The sequence below is a fragment of the Protopterus annectens genome, chromosome 6.part0 (genome assembly GCF_019279795.1).
Source record: "Protopterus annectens isolate FY-2018-M chromosome 6.part0, PAN1.0, whole genome shotgun sequence".
Classification (NCBI taxonomy): Eukaryota; Metazoa; Chordata; order Ceratodontiformes; family Protopteridae; genus Protopterus; species Protopterus annectens.
This window is the reverse complement of record NC_056737.1, coordinates 215,016,252-215,035,331: the sequence shown is the minus strand read 5'-3', so window position 1 is coordinate 215,035,331 and position 19,080 is coordinate 215,016,252. Positions and strand designations below refer to the sequence as shown.

The 19,080-nt window shown below is 37.2% G+C and overlaps 1 protein-coding gene across 3 annotated transcripts in view; it reads left to right on the top strand.

The window, feature by feature from the left end:
- Positions 1-13,239: 13,239 nt before the first annotated feature.
- Positions 13,240-19,080, top strand: part of SLC8A3 (solute carrier family 8 member A3) — a 1,486,960-nt gene continuing 1,481,119 nt past the window's right edge. For 2 of the 3 annotated variants that reach the window (XM_044073965.1, XM_044073963.1), the window contains exon 1: positions 13,240-13,998. The gene's annotated coding sequence lies outside the window, so the exon portion shown is untranslated. Of the gene's footprint in view, positions 13,999-15,120; positions 15,434-19,080 lie in introns of those variants that run through there. The other variant, XM_044073964.1, reaches the window with a different exon arrangement.

Below are 19,080 nucleotides of genomic sequence, written 5' to 3'. Positions count from 1 at the left end.
TTTTTGTACTATGTATGCTACTGATTTATTGGATTTCTGTATGTTCATTGTGGACCTTTTCTCCCCGGGCCTCCTCTGAAAGAAGGCATGTGTCCAGTCGGACTTTCCTGGTAAACAAATGTAAAATAAAATAGAATAAAATAAATTATGCTCTAATTAACATACATACCTTACAATAACCTCTAAGGCACAAAAACTTGGGGGATACATTTGGGTTGTACAGCTAGGCTTATATCTATGGGTCCCCTACACATGATCGAAATTTCAAAAGCTGAAACCCATATGGCCAAGACCATATATTTGACTTTTGAAATTTCAACCATGCAGAACTGGCATCTGTGTATAGTGCAGAATGGAAAGATTCCCATCTTCCGCACCATTGTGCAATCTTGGAGTTGGTATATTTAAATTGCAGGGGGGGTGCAGCCCCCCAAGAGTGGTGCAGGGGAGCTTGCCCCCTGCTAGCAGCGTGTAGGTAAGTTTTTGTTTTGGTATTTTTTTTGAATGTTCGAAATTTCAGATGTCAAACATATGGTCTTGGCCATTTGAGTTTCGGCTTTCTGAAATTTTGATCATGCATAGTAGAGCTATATATATATATATATATATATATATATATATATATATATATATATATATATATATGTTTACTATTGAAACCTTGAAATTGCATAGGTCAACCAGTCACATGGTTGACCTGAAATCCTGAATCCGAGACAGAGAAGTTGTTGCCAAGTCAAAACTGAATACATCGACACCAGTAGGTCAGTTTATTCGACATAGCAGGAGGTGACGTCAGTTACCCATGCTATGCACCTTAACATACCATGACATTCCATAGTCAACGGTTACATGTATTTTACTATTTTTTAGGGTGGCAAGCCCCCTGCACCTCCCACACCCCTGCAAATTATATATACCAAATCCGAGATCACACTACAGTGAAGAATTTGGCTAATTCCCTGTTCCTTACTGAACCGAGATCTCGGTGCACAATGCCGATCTCAGATACTCGAACTACACTACCCATTCGCTGTAGTGTAGTTGATGTATTTTCAGTTGGCATTCTGCCCATTGGAAAACTGCCTTTCGACCACATACCAGACGACAGCAGTGACTGTGAGTATTCATTAGTAAACCTATATATATATATATATATATATATATATATATATATATATATATATATATATATACACACACACACACACACACACACACACACACACATATATATATATATATATATATATATATATATATATATATATATATATAGGTCTACTGAAAAAGACCAAAAATCCATTTGTTCGACAACAAACAGTAGATTCTTGGTAACAAGCGAAAGTGCACTTCCACAAAGAACGGTTCAACGAACCTTTAAGGAACACAGGTGCCAAAGCACACTACAGTGGGGAAAGGGAATTTATGTGTTTCCCCACTGTAGTGTGATCTTGGAGTTGGTATATTTAAGTAGGGGGTGTGGGGGGCACAACCCCCCACATGGGAGGTGCAGGGGGGCAAGAAACAATGTTACTGTGTACTTTATTGGTTAGTTGAAGTGCACTTTCGCTGAAGTGCACTTCCGCGTAACCGCGGGTCTACTGTTTATATTCAAAGAAATGCGTTTTCGAATATATACAGTAGACCCATATATATTTATATATATATATATATATATATATATATATATATATATATATATATATTCACACACACACACACACACACACACACACACACATATATATATATATATATATATATATATTGCTAACTCTTGTACCATCCACTTCACAACCTGCAGGGAATCACCTGCATGCCTATTACAGGTGACTGTCAGAGGAGCCCAAAATGATAGCAGTAAAGCGTCAGATGAGTATTTCTAAATGCACAGACTACACACTTTTCCATCCTTGCTGTACTTTGGTATCCTTCCATGATAATCAAAGACAGCAGCGCCAGAGTGTAATTTTAAAATTCTGGAGCTAGATGCCTATGTTAATATTTTAACCATTGCTTGCCACCAAATGGTGCCAATGGATCAGTAGCTACCAATATGTTAGTACACAAACATGAAGTACAGTCTCCTTTTTAAAATAATATCACTTACAGTTGATTCTGGTAACAATTTGGGAAATGCAGCTTGTGAAAAGTTATAAATGGTAAAAAATAAAGTGCAAAAGCAAAAACTGCTTATGTAAAGAATTAATCACACACTCAGGATGTATTTCATATATTGTGTAAAGCCAAAGTTCTGATATTCTGCATGACTATCCTGATTTCTTTACAAACATAACAAGTGGAGCATATCACATACAAGTAAACAACCATATGCTCTCCCAATGATTCATGCTAGCAGAAAAGTATTCATAGCTCTCAGCGGTAAAGTTGAACATAAACTGATTAAAATGGATCCAACAGGTATCATTAAGAAGCAATTAGACCTAAGAGAATGGGTGAGGAGATTGATCACTGTTATGAAAGTAGACGAGAATGTCATTTGTGCTAATCCACAAGACCAGACTTAAGTCATTAGCAGTGTATTGTTTTAGCTAATAGTTGAAGAACTGATTTCTAAAGACTTAGTTTTTCCCTGTACTAAATGCTAATCAGAGTTTGGGGTAGATAACACTAGATGAAATAAGATCCAAACTGGGTATATTTGGTATGCTATTAGGATACTTTAGATTTCTTTGACAAATATTTGATATTCAATAAACACCAAACAGGTGCCCTACGCAGACCGTCTCAAAAAACTCCAGCTTTACTCTGTCGCATATCGCCTACGCAGAGGCGATCTCTGCCTAACATACAAAGCTATGTCAAACCCAGAGCTGTTAGACATGCTCCACGTAACGAAATCCCAATCCCTCCGAGCTACATGCTCTAAGGACCTAAACCTTGTCACCACAATAAACAGAACATGCTGGAGGGATAGATTCCTGTCTCAGAGACTTCCCATACTCTGAAACAAACTACCTATCTATATCAAAGTTCCTCATTAGCACCCTTCAAGAAAAATCTTGATGACTGGATGGGAGATAGGAAATTCACCCCGGGGATCACTTCTGTGGCTCTGCTTGACAGGGGCACAGGAAAATCATTTTCTTGGGTGGCAAAAAACAGAGTACTGTTTGGCTAGGCTTATATAAGCCCTAGGGCCAATAGCCTAGTACCTACCTATGAACCTAAGAACCTATGAACCAGAGATTTTCCACAGAGTTGCTACTTAAGTACACAAAGGCTTGGAAGATGAAAACAATCTGATGACATATCAGTGCACAGTCAGACACAGGAACAGCATAAAAGATAAAGCTGCAGAAGAGATTAAAACCACATAACCATAAATTAACAAATGAAAATCAGAATAAAGATTCAGAAAATACATGGGTCATCTGCTAAAATCAGTTTGTTTGATACCCAATTCATGAAAAATCTAAGCACTTCTGCAAATTCTTTGTCAAAAGACAAGCAGACATTACACATGTAGTTAGGAGTGATTCAATATCTTACATGTTAACATGTATAGTGTAACTGTACCACTAGGAAAGCAGTTTGACCAAGCCTAGGAATGTAACTATGCACAGGAACATGTTTTAGATGCACAAAAATCTAATTACAGATGTTTCAGAATTAAAACACTATGGGATAAATAGTATAGTTGCATTGCAGGAAAATGCCACTCAGAGTGGTTTAAAAAAAATGTGATCTTTCAACAGAGTAGACCAACTGACCGTGAGTCACGAGCATTTATAAGTGTACAAAATAGATGTACTCATACTGAAAAAGAACAGTTATTAACAGCCAAATGATGTGAGTAAATCCATGAATAGGTACATGGTAAAGAAATTTCAGGTAGAAGTATGCCACAATCTCATATGAAGCATAGTCTTAAAGTGTTTTTGTACGAGGCACTTTCATGATTGCAGAGGATGCTGCTTAATCTGAAAAAGTATGATCTGAAACTGATGTAGGAGCCAGACAAGGAAGCACATATAGCAAATATACTGAGTAGAACCTTATTTATCAGAGCTGCGTGAAGAGATGTAACAAAAAGAGTTAGAGATTCTTTGGATAATAAAATAGTTAACAATGGCAAGAGAAAAAGTAATTTAATTTCAGGGGAATATATCAATATCTGATACTGATTTAGAAATACACTTACTGGGAGATATTATAGTGATACAATTGCCTGAATAAAATGTATCACTAGGGAAAGATTTAAATCTTAATTTTCTTTAAGGAAGGAAATAAGTTGTATCCAGTGCTTGATGCTCAAAACCTAAAGAAAGACTACTTCTAAATCAGCTGAGAAAATAAATGTTTGAAAGGATACATACATCATATCAGAGAATAGTAAAATGCAAAGAAAAAACAAGAGACATTTTATTTTAGACTTTAATGTCTACTTATAGAGAAGAAGTAGTAGATAGTTATGCCGCCCACAGTGCATATTATAGCTTACCCATTTCCAGATAATACATGCAGCACAGAGAGTGCAGGGTTTATTTCCATTTCAGAGAAGCCATTTATCTCATATGTGTGAATTATTAATCCAGGTTTCTTGAAAAAATCCAATTGATAGAAACATGTACAGATTTAATTAATGCATTAAGGTGTATATTGTCGAGATCATTGGGTACCTAATGTTCACATATTTGACAATGATCTACAGTATGTAAGTCAGAAGTTAAGAAGATCTGTGTAAAGTGGAAATTCGAAAATACAATATTCATTCCGCACTATCCACTCTGCAATGGAGAAGCTGTTAAAACTATTCAATATGTGAAAATTACACAAGAAAATACCACAGCAAATGCAACAAAATTGAAGTTCTTGGATAATGAAGCATTCTACTGCAGGGCCTTAATAACTTGTCTGATTGCCTATTGATTGGTACAAGACTGAAAAGCCAGTTGCCTACCTCAGCTACATTACTCTTGAGTGAAAAGTAACATAAATTGAAATAAATTTTGGAAAGGGATCAAATAGACTAAAAAATGACTATGAGGGGAGGGTGAAAATGCAAAAGCCATGGGAATTCCCCCTACCAGAAGCTAACATTTTTAGTAAAGCAGCTGAACCAAGATCCTGTATTATTCATGGAAAGACGGGAAGCTGTTGAGAAAAAAATCACAGACATCTGTATCACTCAAATGCACTGAAGTCAAAGTGTAAAAAAAAAAGAGGAAGAGCTACTAAACCTGTTATTAGTAGTCTTTTTGCATGAAAGTGGAAGTTGTGAAACTGTGATGGTCAGGAGATGTAAAAAGAGAGAGGGAGAGAGACAGATACAAAGGGAGAGAGACAGAGAGAGGGGACCAAGGATTGAGCCTTGTACAGCAAACATTGCCTCAAAAGCAAGACTGCATGTCCAATGTAAATAGTCCTATTAGACTCTCCAGACATGGAAGACTGTTAACGAAACCAAACAGAGAAATGGACTTTTCCAGAATTAAACATGATTTTAAGGACTATATGTTGCATTGCTAAAAAATGTCAAATGGAGACAAACAGGCTAAGTTTCATGATAAGAGTTCTGATACTTGTCAGGGTATGGGAGCAAAAGCACCAAGAAAATAATAATACCAATAATAATAATAATAATAATAATAATAATAATAACAATAATAATAATAATAATAACAATAATAATAACAAAATAATAATAATAATAATAATAATAATAATAATAATTGTTATTGTTATTATTTATGTATAAAGTTTCATGTTGCTGTAAACATCCCATACTATACATAGTATATAGAACTAAGAGTGTTAAATATCATGTTATGAATGTCCTGTAGGAGCATATCATAAAAATAGTGCTAATCTTTTGCTATATATGTATATATATTGTTTTTTTCCCAAAGGTCGTCTGTGAAATAGTCAAAAATCAGTTTTGTCAACTCTTTGACATGGTACATATGTTTTGTTGAAATTAACATAGTGCATTTGAGTGGGACATTATTGAAATGTTGAAGGTGGGAAATGATGATGCTTAGAGCGCTGACATTTTCTAAGTTGTGTGAAGATGTTTATTTTCATGCATTTATCTTATCCTTGTTACTAGAACTGTCTAAAGCCTTCAACACAGTTTGTCACAGCAAACTTCTACTTCAAATGCCATCATTAGCTGTCTCTCAGTCCACCCTTCTGTGGTTCAAAAGCTACCTGTCCGATAGGTATCAGTCAGTAAAATGGCACTCCACCCTCTCCATACCTCTGAGTCACCACTGGTGTACCACAAGGCACAAGCCTTGGTCCCTTCTGTTTACCATTCTCACTAACACCCTCCATACATTCACACAACAGACATTTCTAATATAATACGCAGATGACTATGCACTCATGCGTACATCAGAAAGCCTGGCACATCTCCAAAACATTAATAATAATAATAATAATAATAATAATAATAATAACGATGAATGAAACATGCTTTTGTAATTCAAAACTCATGCTCAACATCACAAAAACCAAGCTACTTATTTTTTCCCAAATCCCTCTTTTATGAAAACACAAAATTTAAAATCCTATCCCTTAATAATATAACCACTGAAGTCAATACTCATAGCAAATTATCAGGGATAATAGTGGTTGATAATCTTAAATTTTACGTACATATACAAAATTGCTTTTAAAAAAATCACCAAAAACTATGGGTGCTTGACAGAGGGCTTCCTATTGAAATGCCAGCATTCGAAATGCTAAGAGCGAGCAAATCTCAAAAATGTACTCTTCTCCTTTAAACTTCCTTTCTGCAGAGGGAACAAATCGCCCACATTCACAAACTTATCTAACTCTCTCTCTCCCTCTCTCTCTCTCTCTATATATATATATATATATATATTTATTTATATATATATATATATATATATATATATATATATATATATATATGGTTTCACTTCAGAATGTCGAGTTACTGAAAACTCAAACTTCATATGGTTGAGGCCATATGATCGAGTTTTCAGAAACTCGAAATTCTGAAGTTCAATAAAAAAAAAAAAAAAAAAGACATTTCTGCAGGGGGGCAAGCCCCCCTGCACCCTTCCTAGTTAAATATACCATCTCCGTGACCGCACTATAGCGAGGAAATGAGAAATCTCCCATTCTGCACTTCTGCATACAGCATGGAATGGGAGATTTCCCTTTCCCCCCCTGTAGCGCGATCTCGGAGTTGGCATATATTTAAGTAGGGGGGTGTGGGGGGCTGCAGATGGGCTTGCCCCCCTGCAAAATGATGTCTTTGTTTTGTTTTTATTATTGAACTTTAGAATTTCGAGTTTCTGAAAACTCGATCATATGGTCTCGACCATGTGAAGTTCGAGTTTTGAGTAACTCAACATTCTGAAGTGAAACTATATATATATATATATATATATATATATATATATATATATATATTTAGACCAACTCTGAGATTACCATACCTCGGAGAAAAGGGAATATTCTGGGATATGGCTATCTCAGACTTAATATATGGAAGTCAGGTTTTTCAGCCATTCAGTCTCCATGTTTCTCAACTAAGTCTAGTGGAGTCCTCACATTTTAAACTATTACCTTTACAGATACAAAAAAATTTGTCATCAGTGCAAATAAAACTAAACTTTCCAATACTTACCTCTTCCCTTCATTACTTCATAGTGCTGCCATCCTTAGTAACGTCCAGGCATTGCAAAAAGCAAAACTTGAACAATGTTATCATAAACTGGTTACATTTGCAGTACATACCCATTTCAGAACCCAGCATGGTCTAGCACTAAAAAGCCTAAAACTGGTTATAACAACCCCATCATATAACATATACACAGCTTCTTACCACCTGTAAAATTATCCAGCATTAATCTGCTATTCCAGCGCATAATACCAGTCTACACAGCTGTGTACCCACTTGGCCATTACAATCCAATGACCAAAAACTCCTTCCTCTCCACAAACCTATCAAATTGATGGGTATATTCTGTATCCATACCAAGTTGCTAAGGCCTGGAACTCCTTACCTGTATCCATCAGTTAAATACCCCCCTTCCTGTCCTTGAAAAACATTCTGAAAGGCTACTTAGCCAAAATCTAGTTCTGTTCTTGCGAAACCCCAGGATAAAATATATCTGTAAATATAAACAAGTACTTGTTTATACCTTATACCTCTTTATTTCCCTTCTTCACTCACTTCCTTACTTCAATCAAATTCTCCCCCGTCTCTTCATCTAAATATGCCATAACCCTCTCTTTTCCTCTCTATGTATTGCAGTTTCCTGTTTGTATTATACTTACTTATCTTTAGCTTCCTTTTCTGCCACTTAGTATTGCAGTTTCTGTTTGTATTATATTTACTTATCTTTAACTTCCTTTTCCGTCACTTTGTATTGCAGTTTCCTGTTTGTATTATACTTACTTATCTTTAACTTCCTTTTCCGTCACTTCATATTGCAGTTCCTGTTTGTATTATACTTAGTTATCTTTAACTTCTCTAAACTGGCTAACGTTTCTCTAAATAGTAAACCATTGAATATACATTGTATCTATTCTTAACCATTTTTTTTCACATTATGTCTGATTTGGTATAATTATTTAAACTCTAGATTTTTTTTGATTATTTTTGAAGACCGTAAATTTATTTTTCTTAAAATGTTTTTGTAATATTTTGTAGCTTTTCTCCTCAGGTCTCCACTGAAAATGGGCACATACCCAGTCAGACTTCCCAGAAATCAAATGTCAATAAATGAATAAAAGTAGGGTTTGTTTACTAATGCGGAAACTTTCAGATACAGTGATCATTTTGGCATTAGGGATAGGAGTATGTTTATGAATAGGGTTAGGGTAAGGGATAGATTTAGTGTTGTGTACATGTGATTATATGAGGAGTGTGTCTGAGTGTCTTGTATAGAGGTACTGTTAGGTGAAGGGTATTTTGTAAGGTAATGTGTAGGGCTGGGGTTCGAAGCATTGGCAGGGTTAAGGTTAGCAAACATGAGTACAGTGGGACAAGGGATAAGGGTTGCCACAGCAGCAGCACCCAGCAGTAAAAAGTATATTTAAATAACAAAAGGTGTCACTTTCTACTATATTCCCATAATCTGCTATAAAACACACTGTCTCATACTCGGGGGGGTGGGGGTGGGCAGCATGTTAGCTGCTGAATGATTCAGAGGGATTTTATTGTTACTAAGCAAATGGGGCAGCTTAGCTGTAGGAAAGGGATTTGTCCTCCTCTGGTGGCCAAATGAAATGGGGCTACCTGTCAAGTGAATCTGCAGTTTGCTCCTGGTGATGCCCATGCTGGTTACTCAGCAGGCCACAGTCCAGTCAACCATTGTGTCCACCATCTTCTGCAGTGACAGATGAGCCATAGCAGGCAATTGATCTATGCTATCTACCAGGGAGGGGACCAAACCCCCACCCCTCCAGCAAGGCACTACTAGCCCTTTTACCTATTGCTGGTGCAGCTACAGTTGCTGACCTGCCAGTGAACAACGTGATTTTCTGGACATTTTTGAAGGACACACAATGGGAAGATGTCTTGTAAATATGTATACAAATACCACAGTACCAGCACTACAGAAAGGAGTAAAAGTATAACAAAAATGAAAGCAGCGTTTTAAATACTTTGAATCAACATACCAGTTTTGCTGCATCCCTGCAGCATCTTCACTGCTGAATTGAAAAATACAGCTCAACTCACTTTATATATTTGTACTGAATCACATGATTCAGTACATAGCACAAAGAAAGTAACATACTGAAATGTTATTCAATACAGAAGATCATTCCAGCTATAAGCAAGACATAAATAAATAAATACTGTACTAACAAATCACTAACTAAATACAATAATTAGTACTTATTATTAACCCTAATCCTTCATAACATGTATATTCAACAACTAAACATCAATACAATAAACCCAAAGGAAATATGTACAATAAAGTACATAGTACAACCAGTTTTCATATTGTCAGGTGCCTATTGAAAGTTTCATCTAACAAGTGATAAAACAGAAAAACATTTGAGTCCTTAACAATGCTCCTTTAATCCAGAAAGTGCCCCAGTATAAAACGATCCATCTTTAGTTCTCTCTTATTCAACAAATTAGAAACAAAGTCTGTGGATATGATGAGTCATGGAATCACTTTGTCTATATCAATAAAGTTGAACTTGCTGCAAGATGATCACAAGGATGTTTAAATAAAGAACTACATGTTATTCAATAATGTTTAAATAAAGAACTACATGTTATTCAATAATGTACGAGTTGTGCCAAAATGTGTTAAACAGGACTGGTGATAACTGCAGAAGGACTAACAGTGGAGAAGGCCCAAAAGAATTAAAACAAACAATTGTTCAACAGACATGTAAAAGATCCAGATGGTTTCATTTAAACTTAAAAAAATCAGGGTGCCACAGAAAATTAACAGAGCTGGGGTCAAGTATTTATTAGATTAATGCGACACATGACAGAAAGTAATAGAGTGAATCACGATGCCTTGCAGGCGTAACAGTATCATGGAGTTGTGAAAATTAATGGAGTCAGGAGTCACAAAGGGTCTATATCTGTTCATCAAAGGTTCATTCCATGAACCTTCATTCATCATCCCTAATACAGCGAATGTTCACAACAGCAAACGTTCACTTCCAACAAATGACTTTCCCAGGGAAAGGAATGAGTTGCCCAGCATTCCGGCCATCACACAAAGCACTATTTCAAATCCACCCATGAGGGCAGCTTCACCTCTCCCACCCCAACTATATATATATATATATATATATATATATATATATATATATATATATATATGTATATATATACATACCAACTCTGTGATCTCATTGCAGTGGGGAAAAGGGCATATTTCTTATCATGGCCAACTTGTTCCTTTCCCTGGATAAGTTATTCGTTGAAGTGAATGTTCACTCATGTGATCATTCTCTGTATTAGGGTTGATGAATGAAGGTTCACAGAAACCAACCTTCGACAAAGTGATATTGACCCGTCACAAAACAAGATTAAGGGACTCCATTTTTCCAGTTAGGATTAACAGACTCACGGGCCTATGCACCCAAACATTGAGTTTGATCTATGCACTCAGTAACTTGATTGTATTTTTCAATATAAAAATTAATTAGAATTTTAAGGGATCATTTAAAGTTCTAGTTACTTACTTTTGTCACTCCACTGTGTTCCTTTTGAATCCTAGGACTTATAAACTGTAATGCCACACTATTTTGTTTATTAGATTCTTATAAAAGTATCAAAACCACTCCAACAAGGACCCTCACAAGCAGGAGGCTACAGGTGACTGCAGGGATTTCTGATAGCTAAAACCAGCTAGTTGAATGGCATACGGATGCTGGAGAGTTTGTAGTATAATGTAGTACCATACAAAATGAGAATCTGCTCTTCAAAGAATGCAAAGTGGAAGTTATATTTGTCACTGACATAAAAATATTTTGCTATAATCATAGTTAGGAAGTGCAGCGAAACAAACTGTAGTCATTCAGCAAAGTTACTTACCTCTTTGCTTTCATTAATACAAGATGGGTAAGCTAGTGAGAAGCTTCCTTTTTCAGACATAACCCAGACCGTGGCATAGCAATAGTGCTGTGTAGTATGACAGAAGTATACATACCAATGATGCTTAAAAACATCACCTGCAGTTTTAAATGCATTTCTTTTTTTTTTTTGAACAGGGAAGAACAATTAGGCACAAGTGGACCTATTAACCCCCCCCCCCCCCCAAAAAAAAAAAAAAAAAATCGTCTTGTCAACTTTGGTACAAAGTGAAAACATAGGCCTAAGGAATCAAAACTGGTCATGGCTTTAGCTTTTTAACAGACACTGATAATTCAATATGTGGAATCTAGCATTTACAAAAATAATCTTCTTTGAGGAAAGGACTTCTTAGGAAAATATAACCTATACCTTCAGTTTAATATTTAATTAAAAATGATTAGCGTGTTTCATGTAACATGCAATTCATTGTTGCATATATTGGTTCAATAAATCTATGCACAAACCTAGGTCTTATTTTCTGTGCAAGCCTTGACCTCTACAGTTTTGCTCTAGTTGGGAATCTTAGGCTCCCTTGATGATGTCACTGTCTGAACATCCCTGAAAAAAGAAATTTAGTTCATATGAGGCAAATGAAGTGCAATTTTGAAACAGCAAAGTCAATTAACAAGAAAATTCAGAGGAAATAGAAAACATGACATAAGTACTTAAAAATCTACAAAATACGCAGCAATATCTGCAGGATGTGCATGTGTGTGTGTGTGTGTGTGTGTGTGTGTGTGTGTGCGCGTGTGTGCGCGTGTGTATTCCCCTGAGGAATGGAAGGGTATCACAATTATTATAAACGTAACTTATATAGTCTGTATAAGAATAACTACATATCAAGAGGAAAAGTTAGAAGAAGGCAATATGGGAGGTATTTGCATTAGCGCATATTTTGTAGAGAGAATAACATACTTAACATTATTTGCTTACTGAAGTACCTTCTGTGAAAACAGTCATCACAGCTTTCAGCATTCCGTCTCCAAAATATGGAACAATACCTGTCATAATGGGGAACAGATAGACAAAATGTGCAACACCTACTGACTTCAACTAGGAAGTTTACAGGATGGTTAAAATGTATTACTTTGTGCCTACTTTAACTTATTATGATCAATTAATATGACTTCGTACTATTTACTGTGGATAGCACCTAAAAAGTATTGTCAATGAATGTTTAACAGACTTTTTGATGTGGACCAATGCGGAACATGGACTTTTTAAGACACAAAATGAAGAATTTTCCTCATAATGAGGTACACCCGAGAGGTATAACAATCACACATTTTATAAGGTAAAGAACAACATTTTCATGGTAGACGAGAAGTGTACTAAAATCAAGGACAGATGAGAATTACGGTAAGAAAACGGACTGGCTAAGATGGGCAAATTGTTTTTTTTTTCTCTCATCAAAGCCAGTTTGTTGATAACGCACGCATTTCACCCCTTGTATGTTTTATTAAGTGCTTATATATTTAATAGTCCAGCTCTTGGTGGCAAATATAAAGCATTAGGAATATCTCAGAATAATACTGGAGTTGAACATGCAGCAATGATGGCGCCAAACATCTGGAACATTTAAGAGGTCCTGATCAGTGCGTTGCCCCTTTAAAATTTGTGGTTCCAGCCAACGGTATCCTCTGGTGACATCCCTAAGCTATAATGCAGTAAAATACGTTTGCAGCTGGTAGCCAGCAGATGTGTTAATGGTGATGAGAGACTGAGTTACTGGCTGCCCCCTCCCATCTCCAGCGCAGCACCTTAGGATGAGAATGTGTCTGCCGTGTATTCTGGTTACAGCTCCCCACACCCCCTCCCAGCTGATCGAATGACGTAGCAAGAGAAGTGAGCTCTGAATTTGGGGGTCTGCTTCTCTCTCTCTGCAGCTGAGGTTTGGAGACCTTAAGCTTGGAAAAAGAGGTAAACGTGGGTATTGGAAGCATTCTGTACTCAGATTTGTTGTGGTATTAATGCATTTTCGATTATTCAGACCTCTTAGCTTGTCCGCAGTTCCATTAACTGGTGTGGGAAGAAACGTTAATTATCGGACGAAGGAAAACCACTCTGTCCATGGAATGGAAGCCCAGATGAATTAGTGGGGTCTGGAGTCCTAATTCAGGGCTACTCTTGTTTACCTTCGAAGAGAACAGCATTTGTAATAATCTGAGCGGGGTGCATGGACCTTTATCAACACCCCCACCCCCATTATGAAGATGAGCTGCTACACGGACGTCCCCCTTGGCTGGCCGGTCCTTCCTCACTGACAGTAACTGGCAGTAGCAGAGCTTTTTAGCAAACTAAGCAAGTTGGAGTGACTTGCGAAGACCCCCATCGATTTCTTTAAATTACTGACCCGTGTTTTGGGGTGGCAGTCGGCACCCTCTAAGTTTGAAGCGGCGGGGAGGACTAATGGCATCGACTGGACTGTGAAACATCTCGTAAGCTGCCCCTCTTGTTAAATTTGTAATGGCTAAACTTACGTGGCATGTGCTTTTGGTTCGATTTTAATATGAAAAGATAGCGAGCGGTGTTTCATCGGATGGTATAGCACAGATTATCAGCAAGGCGTTTTGGTTAACAGTGAGTCTTGTTGATTTAAGGACAATAATATATATATTGAGCGAGAGATGGATAGTTATATGTATGTGTGCTTGTTTGTGAGCTAGACTGATCACTAGGGATCTTGCCCATGTTGTTTTCACTTGCACAGTTGGCAATATTATGGAGACACACCATTATGTGACTGGCCCCGGTCTATGCCTTGCAATATTGTGGTAGCGCGACAAGACAGCTATATAGACAAGAAAACTGTCTTAACCTAGTCTAGAAGCATGTGTATTTTCAAATGGTTATCTGGAACAGCTGTCGGTTGCAGAAATCAGTACGCCAGTAGGTATGCCCTAAAACAGTTGTTGCTATAGGTAGATTACAGTTTTAGTAAAACAACACAGAAATGTTATCTCTTTGGTGCATCTGGTATCTGAGAATGGCGAGGCGCACATCTGTTTGCATGTTCACCCACACATCAATTTAAACAGTTTAGCACATTGTCAGTATTCTTATTCTAACTATGGAAATTCACTGCATGCATTTGCCTGAGCCATGCATGCTATGCCTAACAGCCCTGCTACATGCCATTAAAACCTGCACGCGTTGTTAATAATGAGTAAGGGCACGGGCAATATCTGCACGTGCAATTAACGGACACGCTCGAATTAATAAAGCATGATTCCACAAGTACAGCAGGCATTGCCTGTCAGGCCCTTGGTCACGCTGCTCTGGAACTTTATAGGGGGGAGTCACATACACCTAGTTCAGGTATGGCAACTCACAGCATGTATGGGATTTGTCACCTGCAGATGTGTCTGCTGCTGTTTTGTATGTCTTATCGTTACTATTACACAGGCAGAATTGGATTAAGAGCTGCATCTGCGTGTGCATTTTGCAGCTGGATCAGTGCACCCATCCATTAAATTGATTCGGTATACTGGAGCTCATACTTCCCATTGCATTTTTTCCTATGGATGATTTTTTTAAACATGGATAACAGGAGTGCACACACGTTACTGTTTTCCCGACTTAATCGTAACGATGTACGCATTTTAATTATTATTAATAAACGTGAACCGTGCTTTTTAATTACAGAGGCTGTGTATTCGCTTGGGGAATCTTCCTCAACGTCGACTGCGTATTCAGTCGTCACCAACTGTGATTGATCGCTGGCAGCTGCTGTGGTCAGTCCACTAAGTGCAGAGATCTTGTTTACCACGGGTTGCAAATTTAGCCCCAGCGCCATGCTTGCAATTCCCTAAATAGGGCATGGAACGGTTTTTGCACGAGTCTGGATAACCATGGAGAGAGGCAGCAGAAAAGGTAGGCGAGGCTTCTTAACGTCCACCAGCTCAGTCACCTCATGGATGTAGAATCGATGCAGTCGTGGAACAAATGAAATACTGAATAGGATTTCTATTACTCTGTTGTTCCCATTGGGTAGTGTAGGGTCTTCTATACAGTAAATCAAAGCAACTTCTAGGTTATGTCTCTTTTACGTTTATTTTGACAGACCAGTGACTTGAAAGTATAGCTTACATGTGAAATAAAAGCCTGTTTATCAACAGATGTGCTGATAGTCTCCATATACTTTTTCACAGTCTTTTATGTTGTATCATCTGTAGCTAAATATGACAGCTACCCTGCCTAGGCAATTTAAGAGCTACTTGATACTCTTTGCCCCCCCCTCCCACTAGTACTAGAGACACTTGCATATCTTGAGGTAAAGTAACATTGTTTCTAGGAAACCTGATGAAATAGCATAGATGCAGGTGGACAGGAAAGCGACCTGATCACATGTGTTCTTTGAACAAGTACAGAGGCAGACAAGCTTCCCTTTTTACACACTAGTCTTTCTCTATAGATTCCACACTTTTTTAGAAGTGTGTAGGCTGATGAGTCACTAGGCACATACCTCTCAACCTCTTAGCATAAGAATTCCGGACAAAGCCAGAAATAATGGGCAAGGGTGTCTAGGCATACTCAAGTGTACTGAAATGAGTACATTTTTTTCTGAGCATCTTTTGCAAACGTCAGCACTCAAAAATCACAGAATGTTTACAACTGTGTAAATGAATATTCACAGGATAGCTGTACACAAAGAATTGTGCCTTCTGTGGAAGGTTGGGTGCCGGGCTGGCAACTGAACACCGTAAAACTCTACTGCCAATCATGAGCAGGCAGGTGATCCACTGTGGCGACCCCTAAAAAGCCGAAAGAAGAAGAAGAAGCTGTACACAAAGAATTCTTGGGCAAAAGGAATACACCTTTAAAACTAGCTTTTTATGGAAATAAACTGTAACGGTTGAAAATAACCTGCTTCTTCCCATGTATCGGGGGGGGGGGGGGTAGCATGTTGAGGACTGAGTAAATTTTTAAAATGACAAGTGGGTAGTGGGGGCAGCAACATTAGGTTTGAGTACAAAATGTAAATCTCTGGCTACACCCCTGGGGTAGAGAGGCCCAAAATCAGGGGAACATTTACTGATTTTAAATACTTCTCTTAAAAACTTAGAAAGTTGCTAGAGTAACAGGTTTTGCATTAGCATGCATTTTTCTAAAGGATATGAAATCTGAAAGTCAGATCTGTGCCTTTTTTAGTAACTTCCGTCCTCAATTATTTGCCAAAAAGCCACACATTTAACAAGGAAAAGAACAATATGAGGTAAAAATGTGGGCATTCTGCAAAATTCTGGTTAGTTGTAATGAAGACGTGCAATCTGTCAGTTAAAACAAGGTTCAGCATTGTAAGATGTAAATCTGCTACTGTATTGGAACATCATCTCATGTTTTACTAAACTTTCGTTTTTAACTAAGGAGGATTTTCATAATGTAAAGCCTCACTCTTTCCCAATTACCACAATTAAAACAAATGCAGCTTGATATTAATTAATGATTTTTGTTGGCTATAAATAATTTTCTCCCCCAAGAGAGCTTAATAATTGTTGTTTGCTGTTGTAACCTGCAGGTTATCATAGAAAACATGTGTCTGTATGTCTCACTTCACATATGTGCTCTGGCAATCTCCATCTGCTGTGTACTCAACAGGTTTTGTCTTTGTTGCTATTATACAAACTTAAAATGTAGGGCAGAATTGTTTTTCTTTTTTAAACCTGCATAGTACAAGTCTGGTTTATTCATGTGTATGTAGTATATAACAAGACAGCTTTTCTTTACACATTGTAAGTATGTAGTACATATAAATGTAGATGTATTTTATGTGTAAGTAGAATGTTGTAACTTGATTTATTTCATGAAGGCTTGCAGTGGGTTACACAGCTTTGTCTGAAAAACTGGTACTTAAATCAGAATAGTTGAAGCTCAGAGAGTTTTCAAATGAGCTATTTGCCTTCCAAGTAAGGACAATTTCATTATTTTGTTTTATTTTTATGAAAACAAAACAATGTTTTCTTTCCCCCAAAATAATGAGAACTTCTGAGATAATTATAATAAATAACAAGGGGTTTTAGTGGCATTTTGTGTTTGCCTGTCATTCCCCACATAAAACTACTTGAGATTCTGCAGTTGTCAAAACTGAGAATTCAGCTAGAACATATAGTTTTTATTACTGTTCCTGTAATTAGCATGGGGTGAAACAGGTTTGCTTCATGTATGTATGTGTATTTACAGGTAGTCAGATGAAATATGAAAGTCAGATTCACTAAATGCTGCTTCCCTAATGTGCATACATCTCAACTGTCCTGATTTATGACTCATATTTTTGGTCTGTTCCGTATAAAATTTGGGGTTTTCTGCCAAATCATCGAGGACTGAAGTCACTAAATAATGACAGACATTTGAGTTTCAGACTTCAAACGCTTCTGAAAATACATGATAATACAAAACCTGCTATTCTATCAACTTTCTAAGTTAACAGGAAAAAGTGTTTAGAGAATTTCCCTATTTTTGGGCCTTTGTCTCCATATTACTTTTGAGTTTGTCCAAAGTTCTTGCGCTAAGACCTTGAGAGGTATGCTAATGGTAAGGTCTGAAATGGCATTCAGTGAAATTATGACATTTCAGGGAACTGCTTTTCCTCCCCAAGTGCATTGACTCTGAGGATGGCTTTAGTTATATGAATAGGGGAAGATAAGCGCAGATGATCACCTCCGCCATGGAATAGTGGATGGGTCTGTTTCCCAATGTAAAACAGTTTTAGTTTGAGATGTCTATTTTTTCAATAATATTTGCATTGGTGAAATTGCATTTTGTGAATTTGTGTTGTAGAGCAACCCATACCTGTTTGTACTAAGCGGTAAGTCAGGTTTACTTCATATATGTGTGTAGTGTGTTGCAGGTCATATTTCATTTGCAACTTGTATATGTGTATGATGTACTAGGTAAAGTTGGCTAGCTTGGATAGCACATGGTAAGGCAGATGTGCTGTGGTATGTCAAGGAAGATTTGCTTCAGACATTAATTTGTATGTATTACTTGGTAAGACAGATATGGCTCATACCTATCTCGTTTGCATGTACATGTACATTTAGATGCCTATGTCATTTACATGTACATGCTTGTATATCGCATGTGGTGAGGCAGATTTGCTTCAATCAACACATAATTAGTTTTTCTTCTTATGTGTATGCAAAGTGGTAGGACAATTTTGTATCATGCATATACACGTATCATGCATATATATATATATATATATATATATATTGCATGTGTATTGCATGGTAAGGCAGGTTTGCTCCATGTTGGTGTACTGTATGTTGTCTTGGTTCATCAGGTTGTGCACTTGCCTGTGATGCCTGGAAGATCAGAAAGCTCTGGGTTGTAGTGCTTGTACCCATGCTCCAGTTCTCACACAGCACTACAATAGGGCCTTTAGATGAGGCATTAAACCAGTGTCCCAAATGCTTGTTGTTGGTAGCTTAGAGTTTCTGTTGACATTCTGAGGAATGGATTCACAATCCTCAAAATAGCAAAATTGTATTTGTGAATAATGCTAACTGGATAATTTGTTG